Below are 22953 nucleotides of genomic sequence, written 5' to 3'. Positions count from 1 at the left end.
TCCGGTTCCCTTCTCTGGCAGGCTACGTAGTGTTCGCGCTTTGTGCGCTCCTGCGCATGCGCACGCGAGCGCAAATTCGCGCATGCGCAGATTCGCGCATGCACACGTGCGCGTACACTAAATAGGCGCTGCAACTGCCGGGCCTGCCTAGGGCTCCTGCCCAACATGGCCCGGCTCTGTCTTCCACCCTTGATACTAGTCTCCTCAGTATCAGTGAAATACTAAGGTTAAAAAATATATGATATACGGTTTTAGCTCAAAACCCTATGTGGACCATAATCAAGGGATTTGGCCTGCTCACTGGGACAGACCAACCCTCTACTACACTCACACTCTAACTATTGGCCACTTCAAAAACTAGAGTAGGTTAAAACATATGACTGTTATGACACATACAGTAGGAACTAAAAACCTACCCGAGAAACCTATTGATCATTTCAAGATAATTTCCTGGAATGTGGGAGGCCTTTGTGGTGTTTGTGCAGATGGCCTGTAGATGTCACTGTGCTCAGACTTATACTGTGCATGCTTCCTGGACAGCTTAAAAGTGAAAGTTACTGTTGTGTAATGGCTGCATGAGAGCCTGCTAATAAAGCACTTTTATACTCATCCTCTGCTACCCAAAACATAACAAATTGACGACAAGATGGCTCTTCTACCTCTGCAGCAGCCTGCACCTTTTCTTCCAAACCCTGGTGAGCCTACCATACCTTTTACTGCTTGGATTCGTATGTTTGAAAATTACATTATTGCTGCTGACCAAGGGGAGATTTCTGCTGCTAGAAAGCATACTTTACTTATTCACTGCCTGGGAGCAGAGGGACAGTGTATATTCTATATATTACCATTACCTGATGATACTTATCAGTGTCAGACTGGCTCATCGGGATACCAGGAAAACTCCCGTAGGGCCCAGGTTTCAGTGGGCCCTTGCGTTGCTAAACATTTGGCCTATTTCATGGTAATTTCCTATACTATAAGAACAAAGATGCTAAATAGATGGAATAATTGATTATAGTATGTAAAAAAAGGAGACTAGGAGAATGAGGTTGACTGAGTAGAGGAAGAATAATAGTACTGAGAGTGGGCCCCTGGTCTAAGGTTTTTTGGTGGGCCCTTGGTCTAAGGTTTTTGGGTGGGCCCCTAGTGTCCCAGTCCGACACTGATACTTATGAAACTGCTCTTACTGCTATAAAGAACTTTTTCGTGCCAAGAGTAAATGTGGTTGCTGAACGATATAAATTCCGCCAACGTAGACAGCGTAATGGTGAATCCACAGAACAATTTGTAGCAGCTTTGAGAGAGCTAGTTGTTACCTGAGTTTGGGAATCTAACAGATGAAATGTTAAGAGACCAAATAGTGGAAAAAACGAACTCACCTCGCATTAGAGAGAGACTGCTCTTAGAGAAGGATTTAACCCTTGCAAAGGCTATTATAGTTGCTAGCCAAATTGAAACAGCAGTGGCAGAGGCTAAAACTCTCAGATTGTGAACAGATTGTACAGATTGTGAATTCAACATTGTGGCCTAATAATGCAAAGTCACAGGAAAAATACAGTGCTAAGGAAAGGGATTCACCTACACTGCAAAACCGTGCAGCAAATACAAATAGAAAATACTGCTTTTGCTGTGGTTCAACACAACACACTGCAAATCATGTTACATGTCCTGCAAAAGCTGTATGGTGCTGCAAATGCAAAAAGGTAGGACATTTTGCTAAGATCTGCCTAGTTCTGCTAAAGATGTTCATGTTCACTACTACAAATGTCACAGTATTAAGTGTGGATAAAGCTGGTACATTTATTCCAGACAAATTTATATGCACTGTCAGTGTCAGTACTGCTTCTGCTGACAAGGGGCACTCCATTAACCTGATGCTTGATACAGGTTCACCTGTTTCTATACTATCAAAGTATATTTTCTTGAAATACTTTGCAAAAGATCCACTTGTTGCACCTGCCCTGAAACTGGTCAGTTACTTAAAGGATCCAATCCCTGTGCTTGGTTGCTTGCCAGTGACAATTTGAATAAAATACTGCAAAATGTGACTTTTACATTGTGAATAAGGGTACTGCTATACTCGGAAGGGATCTATTTGCTGCATTAAACCTACAATTAGTTGATGGTCCCATTACTACAGCACCAGTGCCTGCCACACAGCCAGTGTCCAAAATTTCACCACAAAGCAACATTCCACTGGGCTGTGCAAAGAACTTTGTACACAAAGTTAAGTTGAGACCAGATGTAAAACCAGTGCCGTTTCCTGATTCAGCATGGGAAAAGCTTGCTGTTGGTGCTGTCGGTCCTTTTGCAGATGCTCCTAGAGACTGCAGATTTGCTATAGCCTTGATAGACTATAACAGTAAATGGCCTGAAATTGCATTTGTTTCTCATATAACATCAGCTACAGTAATAACATTTCTGTCTACAGTCTTCAGCATAGAAGGTAATTCAAAGGAGTTAATATCAGAAAACGGACCACAGTTTGTCTCATATGAGTTTGAATCCTTTCTGAGAGAGAAAGGAATATTGTGCATAGGAAATCTTCAGTATATTACCCATGAGCAAATGGAGAGATCGAGCGATTCAACAGAAGTCTGAAAGAAGCACTACAGACAGCAAATCTTACTGGGAAATCTTGGAAAGTATTTACAACAGAGTTCCTACATAACTACAGAGCAACGTGCCATGCAACAACCCAATCATCTCCTGCTGAATTATTACATGGCAGACAGATACGCACTAAGTTACATGTTGCAGAATCAAACTTCCACAAAATACTGTGCCTACAAAATCATCTACTGCTGACATTGTCAAACGTCAACAAGCCAAATGCAAGGCTTATACTGAGAGAAAACGTGGTGCCAGAGAAGTACACTTTCAGCCTGGATCTTTAGTCAGAATTAAGAAACCAGGAATACTGATACAAGAACAATCTAAATTTACTACACCTCTTGAAGTGACACGCCATCGAGGACCAAACACATATGAACTGTCTGATGGACGCATATGGAATGCAAGTCGTCTTGCTCCTGTTAGATATGACTTTGGAGAAGCTCCATTTGATGAAGGACATTTTCCTACTTCTGATGTCAACTGCAATAGTCCTGAAGAAAGTGAACCTATAAGGCACACTGAGAGAATCAGAAAACTACCTGCATGGACCAAGGACTTTGTGATGTGACGAATGTATAATATTGTTTTAAAATGCATACTGTTTAATTGTTGCTGTTATTATAGTTGTCCAAATGCTTTCCTACTATAGGGGGAATATGTGGTGTTTGTGCAGATGGCCTGTAGATGTAACTGTCTTATACTGTGCATGCTTCCGGGACAGCTTAAAAGGGAAAGTTACTGTTGTGTAATGGCTGTAAGAGTCTGCTAATAAAGCACTTTTATACTCTACTCATCCTCGGCTATCAAAACATAACAGCCTTAACTCTCCAAATGAAAGGAGAAAGGTTTTAGATAAACTACAGATAGAAAAAGCTCAAAGAAAGTAAAAATGGAATTAAATTTTTTTGCCTTTACACGCCCTTTAATGGTACGTTCTCTTCTTGGAGTAAGGTTCTTAGTAGGGCTCTGTATTGGATCCATTTTTATTTATTTATTTTTAAATTCCTTTATTACAATCCGTGACTTGCCAATAGTTCTCTTACATGATATCATTTTAAGAGCAATAGCATGTCATACAGAAGAAAAATTAATAAATTCAATTAAATTATAAGGAAAAGAAAAAGAACAGAGAGTAGAGGACCATAAGTTAACATGACCAGAGGCTCCTATTAGACCTGGCTATTATGCCCTAAAAGGCTACCTTATTGTTTATTCTTCTCACAAAGGGATTAGTCCTTAATATTCTCTTGAATCTACAAAGAGAGCCCATTAATGCCATTTGCGAGAGAACTGTGTTTGTTGAATTTGTTCCACTTTATTATTTTTAAGTCTTTTGAACTGATAGATTTCCTGTACTCTAATAATTGGGCTATTTGGAGATTTCCAGTATTTTGGTATGAAAGGCAGCCACATTAATATGGTTACTAATAACAATATAATAATAATAAGGTTAGATGCCACAGTTTTTTTATATTGAGGTGCAGTCAAATAATTTTTATGTAAGAACAAAAGCAGACGAGTGCTCTATCTGTGAATTTTATTAATAATCGTTGTATTTCAAGTCGATAAGATCTTATTCTAGGAACAAAAAATATGGCTTAAATTAGCTTTTGCTTGGTTGCATCTCCAGCAGTTATCTGTTATATTCTCATTCATCTTTGCCAGAACCGTAGGAACTCTATACCAATACGAAAGTATCTCAAAGTTGTTTTCTTGAACTTTGCAACAAGAGGTAACCTTCAAAGCACGCTCATTATACAATTTTACTCCAGTTATGTAAATGTTACACTTAGTTCCTGTTCCCATTTTTGACGGAATCTACTTAAAGGACATGTAAAGCATACATTTACCTACCATGTATATAAGTTGGGCACATCTCCCCCTCCCAAGTGCCATCATTTGTACTGAATACATCCCCTCCGTTTGCCAGCGTCTTTATGTCCCTAAAAAAATATGACAATCCCTCATGGAGGTTAAATCTGACCTCACAGCAATGGATCAAAGAGTACAACACCTGGAACAACCCCAAGATTCAATCCAAGAATCCTCCTCCAACATGGAAACTCTAATCTCAGACACAACTAAAAGAGCTTCAGGATGCTCATGAGGACTTGGAAAATCACACCAGGAGGAACAACATTAGATTCCGAGACATACCAGAAATAGTACAATTGGATTCCTTCCTACCGAGACTTCTTAAAGCCCTAGCCCCCAGCCTTGAGAGCAAGTACCTTCTACTAGACAGAGCACATAGAGCACCAGAGACCTGGACCAGAGACATTGATCGGCCTCCTGACAATAGAATATTCTGTGGAAACCTTCCAAAATCTTTAACTTGCCCACCACAGGTGGAAATAAGACTATAATGCATTGGGCGTCAAGCAAACTTGAATCCACACATGGAGATTATGTTATCAGGACCTAAGATCATGATGACAACAAGACAATACTTCCAAACTTAATCCAAACCCTGGATCAATTACAGCGCATCTCAGGATACAAAATGAATCCCACAAAATCACACGCACTACCGTTAAAAATGTCAGCGCCAGAATTGAAATTAATACAACTTAACTTCGACTATAAATGGGAGACAAATTCCCTTGCATATCTAGGGATATAACTAAGGCCATCTTACGACACCCTATAAAGGCCAATTATCCTAAACTTCTAGACAAACTAAAAAGAGACATCCACTTGGCACACACACCACCTTTCCTGGTTAGGTAGAATAGCAAAGGTCAAGATCACAATACTTCCGCAACTCCTATATTTATTCAGGACACTGCCAATCCATTTCCCTGAAAAAACATCTTCCGCTTTTCTAAAAGCCACATCAAGTTTTATTTGAGAAGGAAAACAGAAACAGAGCAGCAACTATGACAAAACCTAAATCACTAGGAGGACTGGGAGTTCCCAACAAATAACGATATTACTTAGCAAGCAGAATAGAAGCCATGATACATATAAATGCCCCAACTAGTGAACCATGGAAGGAAATTGAAAATCACATCTCCAATTCAATTAGCCTATCTATTTTGGATATCTAAGACTTCCAGAATCACCCCACAGAATATTCTACCCACATCACAAAAAGCCATTGATCTATGGGACTCAATGGCTACTGCACCGAATTCCGCCGGTGGGCAGTGGAAACTGGGTGGAATGATTTGGCTCTAAGGAGTCAATTCCGGTTGGGGTTATCCGATTCTGTAAAGGATAGTCTGGTTAATTACCCCCTACCTTCTAACCTGGATGTCTCATGTCCCTCGCCATCCAGGTAGATAGAAGGCAAAGGGAGAGAAGGGGTGAGAGGAGTACAAACTTCTCTGGGGTTACTAATATAAGATCTAATGTGGTGACCAATGTAAAATCTCCTAACCCCTTTGTGCCTCTACCTCAGGAGGAGCCTATGTAATTAGGCATATCCCACCTAACTCCTGAGGAAAAGGCACGCAGGCGTTCCCTTGGTCTCTGTATGTACTGTGGTGAGAGGGGACATTTTCTGAACCAATGTTCTAAGAGGCCGGGAAACTCCGAAGCCTAAATGGAGAAGGGGAGCTCCATTTGGGTGCAGGAGTTTCCTCTCCCCAATCTGCCTCTAAAGTTTTGTTACCAGTTAAACTAACTTGGCCTACGGGCTCTGTCAAACTGTCCGCATTTGTGGACTCAGGGGCGGAGGGTAATTTTCTGGATACTGCTTTTGCAGCTAAATTCTGTATCCCTGTAGTTCCTCTAAGTGCACCCATGAGAATAATGGCAGTGGACAGAAGACCCTTAGGGTCAGGTGTAATCTCTAAGGAGACGGTAACTCTTTCCATGTGTGTTAATAATTTGCATTGTGAGGAGATAGCTTTTTACCTCATAGAGGGTGCTTCCTCTCCTCTTATTTTGGGGTTACCGTGGCTCCAGAGGCATAACCCTCTGATTGACTGGGTCTCAAGGGAGGTGGTTCAATGGGGTACTATGTGTGGTGGTGTATGTTTTCCCTCTGTAGTTGCAACTACATCACTTGAAGGGTTAGCTGCTGCATATGCAGAATTCGCTGATGTCTTTTCTAAAAAGGCAGCAGAAACCTTACCCCCACACCGGCAGTATGACTGCCCAATAGATCTGGTCCCTGGGTCAACTCCTCCTCGTGGTAGAACCTATCCTCTTTCATTGCCCGAAGCCCAGGCAATGAAAGAGTATATAAAGGAGAACCTAGAAAGGGGTTTCATCAGACCTTCTAGTTCCCCTGCGGGGGCAGGCTTCTTTTTCGTTGGGAAAAAAGATGGTGGTCTTCGCCCCTGTATTGATTATAGGGGGCTCAATAAGATTACCATAAAAAATCGCTATCCTCTCCCTCTAATTTCTGAACTTTTCGATCAAGTTAAAAATGGAAAAGTCTTTACCAAGCTTGATCTTAGGGGGGCTTATAACTTGATTCGAATCAGGGAGGGGGATGAGTGGAAGACTGAATTTAACACCAGGGATGGCCACTACGAGTATCTTGTTATGCCTTTTGGTCTTTGTAACGCCCCCGCAGTGTTCCCGGAGTTTGTCAATGACATCTTCAGGGACCTGCTGGGGATCTTCGTAGTGGTCTACCTAGACGATATTCTTATTTTTTCCTCCAACATGAAGGAACATCAAAATCATGTTTGTGAAGTCTTACAAAGGCTAAGGGGGAATAATCTTTATGTGAAACTAGAGAAATGTACTTTTGGGGTTTCTTCTGTTCAGTAACTAAAAAGGTTGCTGACCCCAGCATGTGGCCCCCTGAGGCCGTTCAAGCATTTGAATTCCTCAAAAAGGAATTCAGTTCAGCCCCCATTCTCAGACACCCCGATACTGCACTACCTTTTGTTGTTGAGGTTGATGCCTCTGAGGTAGGAGCTGGGGCAGTCCTTTCTCAAAGGCACCCGACTACCAACAAATTACATCCCTGTGCCTTTTTCTCCAGGAAATTCTCACCTGCTGAGATGAATTACGATATAGGTAACAGGGAATTGTTGGCAGTTAAGTGGGCCTTTGAGGAATGGCGGCATCTCCTGGAGGGTGCTAAACATCTGGTGACGGTCTATACTGACCACAAAAATCTTCTATATATAGAGTCTGCTAAACGCCTTAATCCGAGGCAGGCTAGGTGGGCTCTATTTTTCACAAGGTTTAATTTTTTTTACCCATTCCTCCTCGGGAGAGTCCCCTTTCTTCGTGGTTAATGGGTTGCACCCCAAGGCATTCTCATTTTCCGGTACTGGCTCCCTGGTTCCCTCTGCTAATTCTTGTGTTGAACGTTTTTCTAGGGTTTGGTCGCAGGTTCACGACTCTTTGTCCGCAGCTGCCTCTGCTCAGAAAAAAGCTGCTGACAGATCTTGTAGAGAGGCACCCCAGTATAAAGTGGGAGACTCAGTGTGGCTTTCTACCAAAAAAATTAAACTAAAGGTTCCCTCTCTCAAACTGGGGCCTAGGTTCATTGGTCCATACCCTATTTCTGAAATTATCAACCCTTCTCGTGTTCGTCTTAAGTTGCCTGTTAATTTTAAGATTTCTGACTCATTTCACGTTTCTTTGTTAAAACCTGCTAACAATGTCCTTTTTGTTTCTGTTCCTCCCCCAGTGTTAGTTGAAGGTCAGCCTGAATTTGAGATCCAGGAGTTTCTAGATTCCTGCCTTGTGCGTGGTAAGTTACAGAATCTTACCAGGTGGAAGGGCTTTGGCCCCGAGGAGATCTCCTGGGTCTCAGTCGAAGACATCAGGCCTGACCGCCTCAGGAAGCAATTCCATCAAAAATTTCCTGGGGGTCTGGTGGCCCCCCCCTAGAGGGGGGGGTAATGTAATAAAACTACCTGCCGCAGGGACACCAGCCGTGTGGTTCTTGTCCGGAGCCTGCGCCATCTTTGATCCTTAGGGCGCACGCGGCGCGCCTGCGCACGCGGCGCACCTGCGCGCCCCTTAAAGGTACAGGCGCGCTGGCGTGATTACGCCAGCGCGCATTGGCGCACGTTTTGGCGCGAAAATTAAAGGTATATAAGGCCCATTCATACTCCCAGCCAGTGCCCGTGATAGAATCTTTATTCTGTGGTTCCTGAAGCCTTGTGCTGTCTGTTCCTGTGTACTTTGTATCTGTGATTCCTGGTTTTTGATCCCTGCCTGTTCCTGACTATTCTGATATCCGAACTCTGACCTTTGCCTGCATTTCGATTACCTTCTGCCTGATCCCTTCTGTTTGAATACCCGGTTTTGACCCTTGCCTGCCTGACGATTCTTGTTATCTGCCTGCCTCGACCCAACCTGTCTGACGATTCTCTCGCTTTCTCCATTTGTACCGTGACCTTCGGCCCAAAAGACTCTGCTAAACAGCCGTGCCCCTACGCCAGCCAGAACATCTCGCCTTGCACCCCTCGTTAAGTCCAGGTGGCACCCAAGTAAGCTGAGGGCTCCTCCCGAAGCCCAACGGTGGTCACACTACTGGTGAAGTCGAGCCGAGACCAGGGTGCTTGTTCTGGCATCGGGTGCCGGCCGTGACAGTTATTTCACTATCAATGACCTGTGGGCTTTGAGGTTTACAGCAATCTATTTGTGGAAAGTATCTTCATTGAGGGCGGAGGAGAGCCCTATTGATTGCCAGATTGGGGAGACACCGTTTGTTTTTGGGAATCAACCATTTGCACTCCAATAGACTTTAGCCCATGGTTGGAAGAAAATATGCTCACCATCAATGCCTTCCTGGTAGAACAAAAGGTCATATCCTTCCAACAATGCAAAGAGAAACACAACATCCCATACTTACAGTTCTTCTGATACTTACAAATTATACATTGGAAACGGTCCTCAAAACCCAAACAAACAAAACGTTTACCTATTTTGAGACCATTTGGCAAAACCACTCCTACCAGCAACACTTGATCTCTTCCTTATATAGTAGTTTTGTGGCAGACACTACTGAAATGCACCATCCATACATGACAAAATGGGAGGAAAACCTAGGTCTCACAATCACTGGAAAATGATGGTCATATATATGGGACACGGCCAAAAAAACATCCATCTGTGCAACTGCTAGCGAAAGGGCATATAAGATCATATTCAAATGGTACAACACCCCCAAATGGTACTAGTAAACTTAGTGGAAATGCAGACCTAGTGACCTGTTTTAGAGGATGTGGGGAACGAGGATCTTTCATACACACTCGGTGGACTTGTACAGTAGCTCAAGAGTTCTGGAGGATGGTAGCGACCCTGCTCTCCAAGATTTTTCACTGTACCATACAAACAGCCCCCACACATTTCTCCTGGGCATGAGAATCAGAGCCCTACGCTCCCAAAGCACACGCAAGCTAGCTACACATATCCTAACAGCAGCAAGATCTCTCCTTGCAGCAAACTGGAAAAAACACAACTTCCAGGAATGCAAACACTAACCACTAAGATGAATTGGATTAGGGCGATGAAAGCAATCATAGACACTATTTTGGATAGAGGCTATGAGGGGGAGCTGGAGTGGCACCCATGGACCCAACACCTGGAGAGCCTTCAACAGAGGACTAATACCGTAACATAAGGTACTTTATGTAGAAAACATGTAGAACTGAGCTGCTAAGTTGATGTATGCAGAAAGCTGAAAAACTACCCCCATTCTGTTCTTCCTCCCTTTCTCCTAATCCTCATCTTCTCCTACCCCCTTCCCCCAGTTCTTCTCCCACCTCTTATCCCCCTTCTAAATCCTCCACCCCCCCTTAAAATGTTAACCCCCCCCCACTGTTTAACTCCTTTTGGATACATAAAGACACAAGCTGATGAAAGATAGAACAAGCCTTCTAAGGATTTAACCTAACTACAATAACTATATTAGATGACATGTGAGGTGAACATGTCATCCAGTGATGACATGTAATAGGCATGTAATTCTAAGAATGTTGTTTCACTAATGTACTTTGGCTGTGTCAAGAAAACCAATAAAATTTCAAATAATGAATAAAATAAAAATGGATATCCTTCCTCGGTTCTTGTATCTGTTTCAGACTTAACCATTTATTTTTTGAGCCTTCCAAACCAAGAAAATCCACTTCTTTCTCTTATGCATGTACTTGTTTAAGCTGACACTTTAATACCCAGGTATGTGAAAAATTTATTTTCTTTAGCAAATGAAAAAGAGACTCTGATTTCTGCCATCTGTACAACATTTAGGGGCAGATTTATCAAAGGTCGAGGTGAATTTTCGAATGAAAAAAATTAGAATTTTGAGCTATTTTTTGTTGTGTACTTCGACTAGGGAATAGTCCAAATTCAATTAGAATTTGAAAAAAAAAATCAAAAATTCAAATATCGAAATGTATCATGTACTGTCTCTTTAAAAATTCAACTTCGACCATTCGCCATCTAAAACCAGTTAAATTGCTGTTTTAGCCTATGGGGGACCTCCTAGAACATATTTGGAATCAATTGGTGGACTTTGAAAAATCAAAGGTTTTTTTGGGAAAAACTTAGAATCGAATTCGATCAAATGCACTATTCCTTCGATTTGTACGATTCTAGTTCGGCCGAATACAAACCTATTCGCTATAAAACGGACCCATTTTTCAATTCAAAATTCAACCCTTGATAAATATGCCCCTAAGTATACTAGATTTCTGGTAGTTAATTTTAAGATTGTAAATTTTATTAAAGCTCTAAAATTCTTGCACTAGAGAGTGTTGAAATTGGATATGTTATTTGAAAAAAGGCATATCATCTGCATATGCAGCTACTTTATGTTGATAATTGATGTTGAGGCCAGTGATATTGCATACCATTAATCTGAAGACGAGCCTGTGGATTGATGTATAAATTCTTAACATATCGAATAAAATTAGGACCCAATCCGATCCACAAGCTTTAGAGAATAAGATTCAGTCGACTCTATCAAATGCCTTCTCAGCATCGGTAGTCAATAAAACCAATGGTATACCATGTTGTTTACTGGAATGAAGAAGACTATATAAACGCAGTGTGTTATCGTGAACCTCGCTTTTTGATACAAAGCCCATCTGATCAGTATGTATCACCTTTGTTACAATTGGTTTAAGGCGGTTTGCCAATACTTTTGCAAAAGGTTTTATGTCCACATTTAGCAATGAAATAGGCCTCTATCCCTTTACATCCATAGGATATTTTCTTTTTTTGTGTATGAGAGCAATGTGTGCCATAGTCGCAGAAGCAAACTTTTTTATAATAAGAGCACTTAAATCCATCAGGTTTTAATAGATGAAGTAGATCTCAATGCTAAGCCAATTTCTTGAAGTGTAATGGGAGTTTCCAAAATATCCAAGCAGTTTTGAGATAATTCCAGTTTTACTAGCTTAAGAAAATACTGCTTTATCGCCTCACTATGTTGCGATTCTGATATGGAATGTTCACGTAGATTATATAATGTCTTATAGTAGTCTCTAAATGCAGCTGCAATTGTATTAGAACTTGAAACTGTGTTTTAGCAATAATATTTTTTCTATGTTTACGTCTCAGGAAAGCTGCCAGCATCCATCCGCATTTGTCGCTGATACCAGATAGCTTTTTCTGTATACACATTAAAAAGATCCTAAATTTTATTTCTAATTGCAGAGATTTGTTGTAGAATTATATCCGTTAAAGATGACTTTTGAGTCTGTTCCAGCGCTATTAAATCTGCATACAGCTTGTTATATCTTTGTTTTCATTTCTTCTTTTCGGTTGCGAGTTTTATAATTTCCCCTCTCACAACGCATTTATGGGCGTCCCACACCATTAATTTACTGTAGCATTTTTCTGCATTCTCTGTTACATTATGAATCTTAGTTGAAATCTCTGGATCTTCCAATAACGACTCATTCAGTTTCCACTGCCATGTTCTAGTCTGAGTATTTAATATATCCACAGAACACAAATTTGGAGCATGGTCAGCCATGTTATAGGACCTATACATGCTTTCTTAAATGATGGTAGATGATCTTGTGAAATAAAAAAATAATCAATGCATGAATTTAAGTAGTAAGGATAGGCTCTTGCATTAGGATTTAAAGAGCTCCAAATATCCATCATCATGTAAGAATGCATTAATTTTTTTACAGGTATGCATGTGAGATGATGGTTTTCTGTAGGGTCTAGTCAACAATCAGTTCCAACACCAAATTTAAGTCTCCTCCTATAATCAAGATATCTTCTGTAAAGCCTTCCAACATATATAATATGGATTTTAAGGACTGCAATTGGTCCGTGTTTGGTAGGTACGCAGAGGTAAGTGTATACATCTTATTCCTAATATTGCCCTTAGCTGCTACACAGTGACCTAATAATCTAAAATATTGTATTGAGTATCAAAATTGCCCTCCTCTAACCTTCTTCTCTTGTGGTTTGGTGACGTATATTGTATTCAATCCTCTAAAGTTTAACTTGGGCATTGCATTGACCTTAAAATGGGTCTCTTGTATAAAAGCGATTACAATTTCGTTATTTTTCCTTTCTAGTTTTAGTCTATTGCTTTTTACATATGAGTTCAGCCCTCTCACATTGAGAGATAATAAATTCAGAAGACTATCAGTCATATCTTAATAATAAGTAGGTACTGCTTAAATAAGGTAGCACCTCACCTCCATTTCACCCACTCCTGGTCCTCTCATACTAAGCTTAACATAAATTTAGATGACATTATCTCAATTGTGGCCTGGTTCAAAAAAGAAGAAAGAAAGAAAGAAAGAAAGAAAGAAAGAAAGAAAGAAAGAAAGAAAGAAAGAAAGAAAGAAAGAAAGGAAGAAAGAAAGAGAAAAAAAGAAGAAAAAAAGGGAGAACAATCTCTTATTTATATAAACTAAATTTCCACTTCAGTTAATATCTCCAAGACAGTTCCTTAATATCTCTGCTACACAGACACCCCAGTAGGGAAAGAAGAGGAAAAAAAATGTATGCTGTAGATGGTCTGGGGGGTGGGGGGAACCGCAACATAATCCCACTATATTACAGGGAAAAAAAAATAAGAGAAAACAGACCAAAAAAAAAGAAAAATCCAGTCTCTATCCATCAGCTTTACAGTTTCAGAAAACAGCTAGATTATTAGCGAAAATATTAAAAAATATTGGTCTACTGTATATACCTCCGACCTATTTTACTAAACTTCATATGATTATGATGATAGGGCTTATTTTTGTATCCTACATTGTGGAAACACTAAATCACCATAGAGGGCCTCTTTTTGTATCCTGTTTTATCCCTTAATTTCTCAATCAGTTACTACATTGTGGAAACACTAAATCAGGATAGAGGGGGACACACCCCATAGTGATTTACAGCTTCATATATACATACTAATACAAATAAGATTGAAATTCTTAAACCATCTGTAAAATACAGTATATTGTCTATACTTTAGTGCCCAGGGGAAGAAAAAAAAGGGAGGGTGGGGAAGAAGAAGAATAAAAAAAAGGAAAGAGAGGAAGAAAACGTCCCCCCTTTCCAGTGAATGTGATCCATCTAAGAGAGCACTATACACCCAATGTATAAACCTGCAGGGAAAAAGTACATGTAATTACTTCCCCATCACCTAAAAATTTTAAGATAAATTTATCTAATATAGTGCATCGAAGAGAAAAAAAAAGGGAAAGGGGAATTTAGTGCATCTCATCTACACCTCTGTTGAAATATTCTGTGTAAATTGTGACATACAGTGAAATGGTGAGTACTAATAGTAAAGAAAAAAAGGGGGAGGGGAACCCCTATGGCATATTAACATATCTCAAGCTAATAAGTGTAAGCTACCTATTCTTCTTAGGCAGCATAGGGGAGATATAAGAGGAAAGGGGTAAAAAAGCATTCCAACAGCAATGTACTATTTTATTGCCTTCACAATACTATATATAATAAGTGTCTCGCAGCCAGTACCTCTCACTTTAAACATCGCTCTCAGTTTTATCAAAGTTTCTCTAGCCGCTGTAATTTTACTGAGCTGGAGAACTGTTTCCTCTGTACTTTTGACCAGTCCTGTGTACTGACATTGGGTAATTCATCTCCACAGTAAACTAATTGTCTCCATTACTTTATCCAGTATTGGCAAGTGTAAACCACAACAAAAACTTTCAACTCCTCTGGCTGGGCAGATAAATAAAATGGATAATTCCATATATATCTGATGCCCTGTGAGGATAGTTGTTATTGGGAGTAAAAATCTATGTTGCTGCAAAGTCATCCAGGACAAATCCTGAAATATCTATTCTTTATTGCCCTGGAACATGCATTTATCTGCCTTATTAAAGGGGTTGTTCACCTTCAATGTACAAATCTTATGAAACCACTAACAATGCTCTCAATGTGTTAGAAAACCCATTTTCCATAACAAAAAGTAAAAATGCCATTGTAAAAGCTAATTTTTTATACCTATTAACTCAGTCCTTCTCCTGTCTCTCTGACCAGTTTTCTGAAGTGATGGGAGTGGCCTATTTTGAACCTGACACACCAAGAACTTCCTATATGATGACATCATCATGCCCAGGCTTTGCCCTTACTTGTTTCCTATTGGATGTTGATACTGCCCTCCTCCTAGTAATTTATTGGGTGCTTGTGAACTGTAACCGGTCACATAATTTGAATGGTCATTGGTTGATTACTCAATTGTAATGGCAGAGGTTAACAGACGCAGCATATAAACAAACCTGCTTTGTAACAAACAATCACACAGCCATGCAGACAAATACTGCAGAAAAGGAAGGAGCAACATTGTTCTCCCAATTCTGGCACTCTCCTTCTGCCTAGACTAAAACTGAATGGAGTGCAACCTCTGGGAATAAATACTGGCTTTTCTATATTTTTATCTTTTAATACCTTTGGCATTAAGCATAATGTCAGTTATTTACAAAATTGCAACAAAAACCAGCACTGACTTGCTTAGAAACGTATGTAACATCTAGCAGGGACAGTAGGGCTGCCACCTCACCCTTTTAAAACCAAACACATATGAAATCCACAGCCTGCATGGCTAATTATCAACTCATTTAGATGCTGCAGACTGAACTGATTTCTGTGCAGCCATGTATCATGCATCTAAATTAATTGCTAATTAGCCATGCAGGCTGTGGATTTCATATGTGTTTGGTTTTAAAAGGGTGAGGTGGAAACCCTAAGTGATTTTGTGCGCTCTCCCGAGGGGGGGGGCAGTAATTTACCTAGGAAAACTATACCTTTTTTAAGTGTTTAAGTGTTCCACTTCTGGAACAAGATTTAGAGCTCTAAATACCAAAAAATTAAAAAGTTATATTTTTCATGATACAGGGATCTATACCAGAAAAATATTTTACTTTATGCACAAAAATTCAACTCATTTGGAAAGCCTCAAGCTCATACAAATAGTCAGCTGCTGAATAATGATTTTTTATGAGGTAAATACACAAAATAATACATGCCCCCCCCAAATAATATATTTCTGGAAAGTACAAGTGTCATCTCCCATAGTATCCATTTTAAAAATGATTTTTTTTAATAAAATAGTCGCTTGTACTTGAGCCCAACTAAGATATAATCTTTATTGGAAGCAAAACCAGCCTATTGGGTTTATTTAATGTTTACATGATTTTCTAGTAGACTTAAGGTATGAAGATCCAAATTATGGAAAGATCCATTATCCGTAAAACTCCAGGTCCCAAGCACCTCGATCCCCCCCATCTGCACAGTTGAAGTCTCTGCTGCACACAGCCCACACTCCCCCTCCCTCTCACAAACTTGTAACAGTTTCTCTTAAGTACCTGAATGCTGCTCAAATTCCCCAGCACAGCCCAGCACAGGAAGCAGTGGCAGATTGACAGCAGACATAGCCAATAGGAGTTAAGTTAGCTGCCAGTACAATGTGTAATGTCATATAAGGAAGAGGAAGTGAACACTGTAGTGTTTTTGGGGGTCAGTGACCCCCTCCCAGCACAGGGTCTGTGTGCAACTGAAGGATTAGTACAGGGACACTTCTGAGGTGAATATCTCTTGAACTGTACTTTTTCTGTTAACTATTTCTATGGAAAAGTTTGTTCTATTCATGTGAACTGTTAGATTTGTCATTTTGTTACAAAGGTGAACAACCCCTTTAAGGCGACATATTACATCTCATGGCCGGTGATTACGTGCAGCGGTGCCCATTGATCTATGTACCCTCTCAAATTCAATTACCATGTCCTTCAACTGTTTAAGAAGCAAATTAAAGATGTCTCTCAGAGCAGCCTCTAGTTCTCCCGGATCCATGTACTCCGGTAAGCCTATTATCCGCAAGTTATTCTGTCGCCCATGGATGTTGAGGTCCTCTATCTGGTTATTTTAAGCCCCCTTTTTCAATAACTGTACCATACACTCAAACTGCAGAAAAGAAGAACTGAATGGTCATAAAATAACTGGATTCTTCAAAGTATCAGAACAATTTGAAGTGAAACAAGTCTAAACTAGGGACTCTCCCTGAAAATAGGGACAATTTTCTGTTGTGAAATTACACACTATATATAGAATCTGAATAGACCATCTATGAAAGTGAAACCTTACTCACTGAGGTGTGTGACTCAACAGCTTTGATTTAGAAACTTGCGGCTATTCAAATGTGTAGTCAATGCAATCAACAAATCTACCTACATTTCATCATAAAACTTGTAATATATGCATAAAATCCCCCCCCAGCAGCCCATTTGTAAATGCTGTTGAATGTGTGGAAGAGTAGAATTGATATTTAACTGAACACTAACCCCAATACTCCTCTGTTCTTTCTTTCTCTGATGATAATAAGGGTGCTCTTTTCCATGTTTATTAATATTTTTAAACAATTATTCTGTTACCTTGAAAAAGACCCCTACACAGGCAGAGACTCCTGCATTAGGCGATGTATAATAAACCTTAGCATTTCTAAGCATTTTTTGTGTTTCTAAGCAACATTTCATTATACTTTGATTACACATGTCAATTCTTAAAGTTTTTTTAATATAATTTCTATTCAAAGTAGTATCTATCTGCCCCTCCATTTAATGCACTGCTGATTATATAGTTAAGTAGTTTATGTGGGTTGAAAAAAATACAAAACTTTCAACACCTCCAAATGACCTCAGTGTATTTACACACACATAGACAGACCTATCAATGCATTCCTATGTAAAACTATATATACAAATACCTTTACTTCACTAACTGTATGAATATTATGCTTACAAGCCACTCACAATAGCTTTCATGCAAAATGGTACAGGTATTTTTTTTTTAATTGTTGCATAAAACTGTATGATACATTACAAATTGCAATTTGTAAAGAACAACATGATATTTCACCACCCCATATCAATATCTTTTTCAAATATGCAAATATATTCATATATAGTGCTGCATAATTTCTAATTTACTAGTACTATATTCTGATTTCAATTAAGCTATGTAATAAGCTATCCTCTATTGTTCAGTAAATTCAGTAATGCCTGTGTTTGATAAACACTGTGGGCTGATATGTGCCCTCCTTTCTACTGACTCCTTGCTCAGTGGTATAACTAGATGTTATAGAGCCCAACTGCAAATTCAATTTAAGTTGAGCTACTCAACCAAGATACACTGAAATTGCTAATTAAATGGAAGGTTCACCTTTATGTTAACTTTTAGTTTGTTATAAAATGACTAATTCTAAGCAGCTTTTTGGTTGGCCTTCTTTTTTATAGATTTGGAGTTATTTGATTTCTTCCTGCTTTCAAATGGGGGTCACTGGCCCCATCTAAAATACCTTTGCTCTTTATGGCTACAAATATATGTAATGTATGTTATTGCTACGTTTGATTACTCCTCTTTCTTTTCAGGTCCTCTCCTATTCATATTCCAGCCTTTTATTCAAATCGATGCATGGTTGCTAGGGTAATTTGGACCCTAGATTGCTGAAATTGCAAACTGGAGAGCTGCTGAATAAAAAGCTAAATAACTCAAAAATCACAATATTAAAAAAGTAAAACCAGTTTCAAATCAACTCAGAATATCACTCTCTACATCAGGCTAAAAGTTAATTTAAAGGTGAACAACCTATTTAATGACTTGGCCTTCTAAACTTCTGGGTTGCCCTGCAACTGCAGGGTCTGCTTCCTCTCTCCTTACTGTACCCTACTGCACAAGACATAAGTTCTAATATTCATACATACTACCTGTTTACAAAACAATTACTGTAAAATAAGAGATAAAATGACAGTATTCTTCATCTGATCTTAATCATTATCATACCACATTAGAAAATGCAACAGATTCCAGTCAAATTCCTACCTGCAAACTGCAAACAATCCAGTGGCACTGCAATGAGAAGAGAAATTAATTCTTTCTTATAGTACTGCAAGGCAGCATAAGGCAGGGATTGTGAAAGCTATGTTTGTGGCACACCCATCCATGAAATTCCCCTCTGCTGAGAGCAGAAGCCTCACGTGGTATCTGGGTGACACAATCATTCATAACAACATATGCTGAGTATACTTCCCTGTATGACAGTCTGCAGTACAATTGCATGGCGTCTGTTAATGCTTGCAAGCTGTGAAACTTCCAGCAGCCATCAAATTTAATATAAGCAGGTAAACCATGATTTGCTGTATTTCTGTTCAATTTATCTCGTCTCATTATTAGAAAAGATGCATCTTCAACAACCAGATAGCTGTAAAAATGCCAAGCCTAACAGCTGCAAACAAAATATGTAAATAATTTAAGAACACAAAAAATGTTTATTGAAGACCAATGCAAGACCAATGGGAGAGCTGGAGGTGCTGGAGGGAAAATATGATATGATTGGTGTGGCTGAGTCGCATGACTGGGCTGTCAATATCAGCAGCTAGAGGCAATATAAAAGGAGGAGGGGTATGTCTGTTTGTTAGGCAGGATTTAAAAGCTAATATAAAGGAGGAGGTGATGTTAGAAAATGAAGGGGCTGAAGTTTTATGGGTGGAGTTCTTCACCAATTGTAAAGAGTCCAGCAAATTAATTGAAGGCGTATGCTATAGACACCCTAATGCAAGTAAGGAGGCTAAGCTCCTGATGCAAATAGAAAAGACTGCTAGTTTGGGGAAAGTAATGATAATGGGGGATTTTTACTACCCAGATGTTGTGTACTGTCAGGTCAGTTAATGGGAACAAGTTTATATGTGCAAGTAATTGAACTGCTGGGTAATATAAGTGACCATAATGTGATATCATCTAATGTCTGGTGCAAAAAAAACAAATATACACTGGGGCAACAAAAACAATGAATTTCAGAAAAGCAAATTTTTGTGCCTTGAGGGCTGCCCTTCAGAGCATAGATTGGGGCATTATATTTTCTGCTAAAAACACAGAACAGAAATGGTTGTCATTTAAAATTATATTAAATTGTTACTGTGAGACTCACCCTATGTGGCATAATATAGAAGTAAAAAATGTATGTTGAGAGTGTTGTTCCTTTAAATAATGTTACCAGTATGGTTGATGAACAGATACAGAAATGTATCTGTAAATGTTTATGCTAAAACAGGTCTTATGTTCAGTGTATACAATAGAGACATCCGAGTTCCCATGCTCACTTTATAGCTGCACTGTTGGCTCAGCTCAATCTAGTCAGTGGCTGACTAGATATGATTCATAAAGCTTTAATAAAAAATAATGTAAACAAGGCGCCAGGGCCAGGTGGAATACACCCCCAGGATCTAAGAGAGCTTAGTTCAGTTTTAGACAGACCCCTATTTCTGATTTTCTCAGATTCGCTTTCATCTGGTATGTTGGTGGGCAAATTATTATACCAACAAATGACTGCTTTCTAAACTAAGGTCCGTTGGGCTTAATGAAGTAGTTTGCACATGGATAGGAAACTGGCTACAGGATCGGGTACAGAGGGTGGTTGTTAATGGTACATTCTCTACTTGGAGTAAGGTTCTTAGTGGGGTCCCTCAGGACTTGGTATTGGGTCCACTTTTATTTAACTTGTTCATTAATGACTTAGTGGAGGGTATTGTAAGTAATGTATCAGTGTTTGCAGATGACACAAAACTATCCAGCCCAATTTATTCCATCAAGAACGCTCCATCTTTGCAACAGGATCTTGACAATCTGAAATGTTGCTGTGATGCCCTAAAGCACTAATAAATATCCAGAACCCAAGCTAAGCTCCCTGGTCTCGGCTCTCACTTCTGCCTTTAACTGCCACCTTTCACCTCGGGAGGAGCCCTTGGCTAATTGGATGCCGCCAGGTCTTAAAAGAGAGAGGAGCAAAGCTAACGGTTCTGGACTAGCAAAGGGGCACGATCGTCTCACCAGGATACTGGAAGGAAGAACACTACCAGGAACAAGCAGGCCGGCCAGCACAAGCAGTTAGAATAGTCAGACAGGCCAGAATAAGGATTAGAGAACGTAGAATAGTCGGAGGACAGGCAAAGGTTCAGGATTGGAGAGATCAGCGTAGTCACAGACAGGCAAGGTCAGTATTGGAGAGGTCAGAGTAGTAAGCAGACAGGCAAGGGTCAAACGCAGTAGAATCAGTCAGGAATCGCTCAGGATAACACCCAGGAACTTGCTAATAGAACCTAACAATGGGCAAAGACCTAAAGCCCTAATGAGCCTTTTATACCATTTGAATTCCGCGCCAATGCGCGCTGGCATCAACACGCCAGCGCCTTTAAGAAATGAGCGCGCTCAGCGTGCGCGCCCTAAGGAGAACCAGAACCAGAAGGAAGGGAGCAGCCCAGCAGCCCAGGGACGCGGCGTTGGACCCCGCTGCTGCCCACTAGACCAGCAGGTAACTTCATTACAAACGTCTGCCGAATATATAGAGGGAACATATGCTGTAATAATCTCTCTAATGCTTTATTTACCAGTAGGTCTTTCCAGCTAACACAAAGTCACCCATTCCAATTAGAATGTTTCCCTGAATCAGTCGTACAGGCTGATACATTAGATAGCTTTAAGAAGGGGTTGGATGGCTTTTTAGCAAGGGAAGGAATACAGGATTATGAAAGATCGCTCACAATAGTGATTGCAATAAAAGTTGATCCAGGGACTAGGCCGATTGCCAGGAAGGATTTTTTTCCCCCTCATGAGGCAAATTGGAGAGGCTTCAGGAGGATTTTTTTGCCTTCCTCTGGATCAGCTAGCAGTTAGGCAGGTAAAAATAGCATTAAAAGGTTGAACTTAATGGACATGTGTCTTTTTTTAACCTAACTTACTATGTTACTATGTTCTTACTATGTACTACTACTGTATACTACTGTATTTGCAAATAGTTTTAGAATACCTTGTACTGTATCCTAACTAAGATATAAGTAATCCTTAGTGAAAACAAACCAATCCTATTTGGTTTAATTAATGTTTAAATAATTTTTTTTCTTATGCAGATCAACATTACAGAAAGATCCCTTATCTGGAAAACCCCAGTTCTCGAGTATTCTGGATAACAGGTCCCATACCTATAGTGTAATTACATAGGCTGATCAACTACAATAATACACAGTGCAGTATCAATAATGTGAACATAATTATCAGTATTCACTAATATATATGTAATGCCTGGGTGCTCAATGGGGCATTCCATTAACTTACTCTATTGTTATATCCCTGTCCTATTGGGTATTAACACTGCAACAATCTTTATTGAATCTAAAGTCTGCCAAGGCCAAAGTACCTCTTTTTCAATTAGTGACTCAAGATAGTGATATATCTGCACTGCCTATACTTTTTCACAAGGCCCCCTCTCTTAGACTGGAGCCTACCCACTGCATCTGTTGAATACATGTCCACAATGAAGCCTAAAAGGTTCCAAGAGACTGTTCTAGACTTTCCTTTTATATACAGTTGAGAGGGTCATATGGGATTTACAGTTTTTTGTTTTAGACTCTGTAGTTAGACAGAAGAGGCTCACAGCAACTGCTTGTAGAACAGGTTTTACCTTATGTTGAATACATGTCCACAATGAAACCTAAAAGGTTCCAAGAGACTGTTCTAGACTACTCCCTTTCCTTTTATATACAGTTGAGAGGGTCACATGGGATTTACAGTGTTTTGTTTTAGACTCTGTATTTAGACAGAAGAGGCTCACAGCAACTGCTTGAAGAACAGGTTTTACCTTACGTAAAAAGTATGGTAGAAATAAGACAGAAACCAGAGAGAGAGAGACATTTTTATTATTATGTATTCATGTATTTATAGAGCAACAACATATTTCGCAGTGCTGTAAAGTAAATGTGTTTATACAGATAAATCACATAAGTAACCTACGTAGAGCATATGAAGTTACATACATCACAACCAATACAGATACAAAAGGTGAGGAAGGCCCTGTGAAAATCTACAATTTAAAGGGAAGGGAATAAGACACAAGGTATGGGAATGGGCAACATCAGAATTAAGTGGATAAGAGAT

At 39.7% G+C, this 22953-nt stretch overlaps 1 protein-coding gene across 1 annotated transcript in view; it reads right to left on the bottom strand.

Annotated features, from left to right (window-relative positions):
* The window catches only part of LOC108713996 (receptor-interacting serine/threonine-protein kinase 2-like), a 46103-nt gene extending 27098 nt beyond the window's left edge, over window positions 1-19005 (bottom strand). Inside the window, exon 1 of the mRNA XM_041590132.1 lies at window positions 18850-19005. The gene's annotated coding sequence lies outside the window, so the exon portion shown is untranslated. The remainder of the gene's footprint in view (window positions 1-18849) is intronic.
* Between the last annotated feature and the right edge of the window lie 3948 nt (window positions 19006-22953).

The sequence above is a fragment of the Xenopus laevis genome, chromosome 4L, assembly GCF_017654675.1.
Source record: "Xenopus laevis strain J_2021 chromosome 4L, Xenopus_laevis_v10.1, whole genome shotgun sequence".
Lineage (NCBI taxonomy): Eukaryota > Metazoa > Chordata > Amphibia > Anura > Pipidae > Xenopus > Xenopus laevis.
This window is presented reverse-complemented; position numbering and strand designations above follow the sequence as displayed.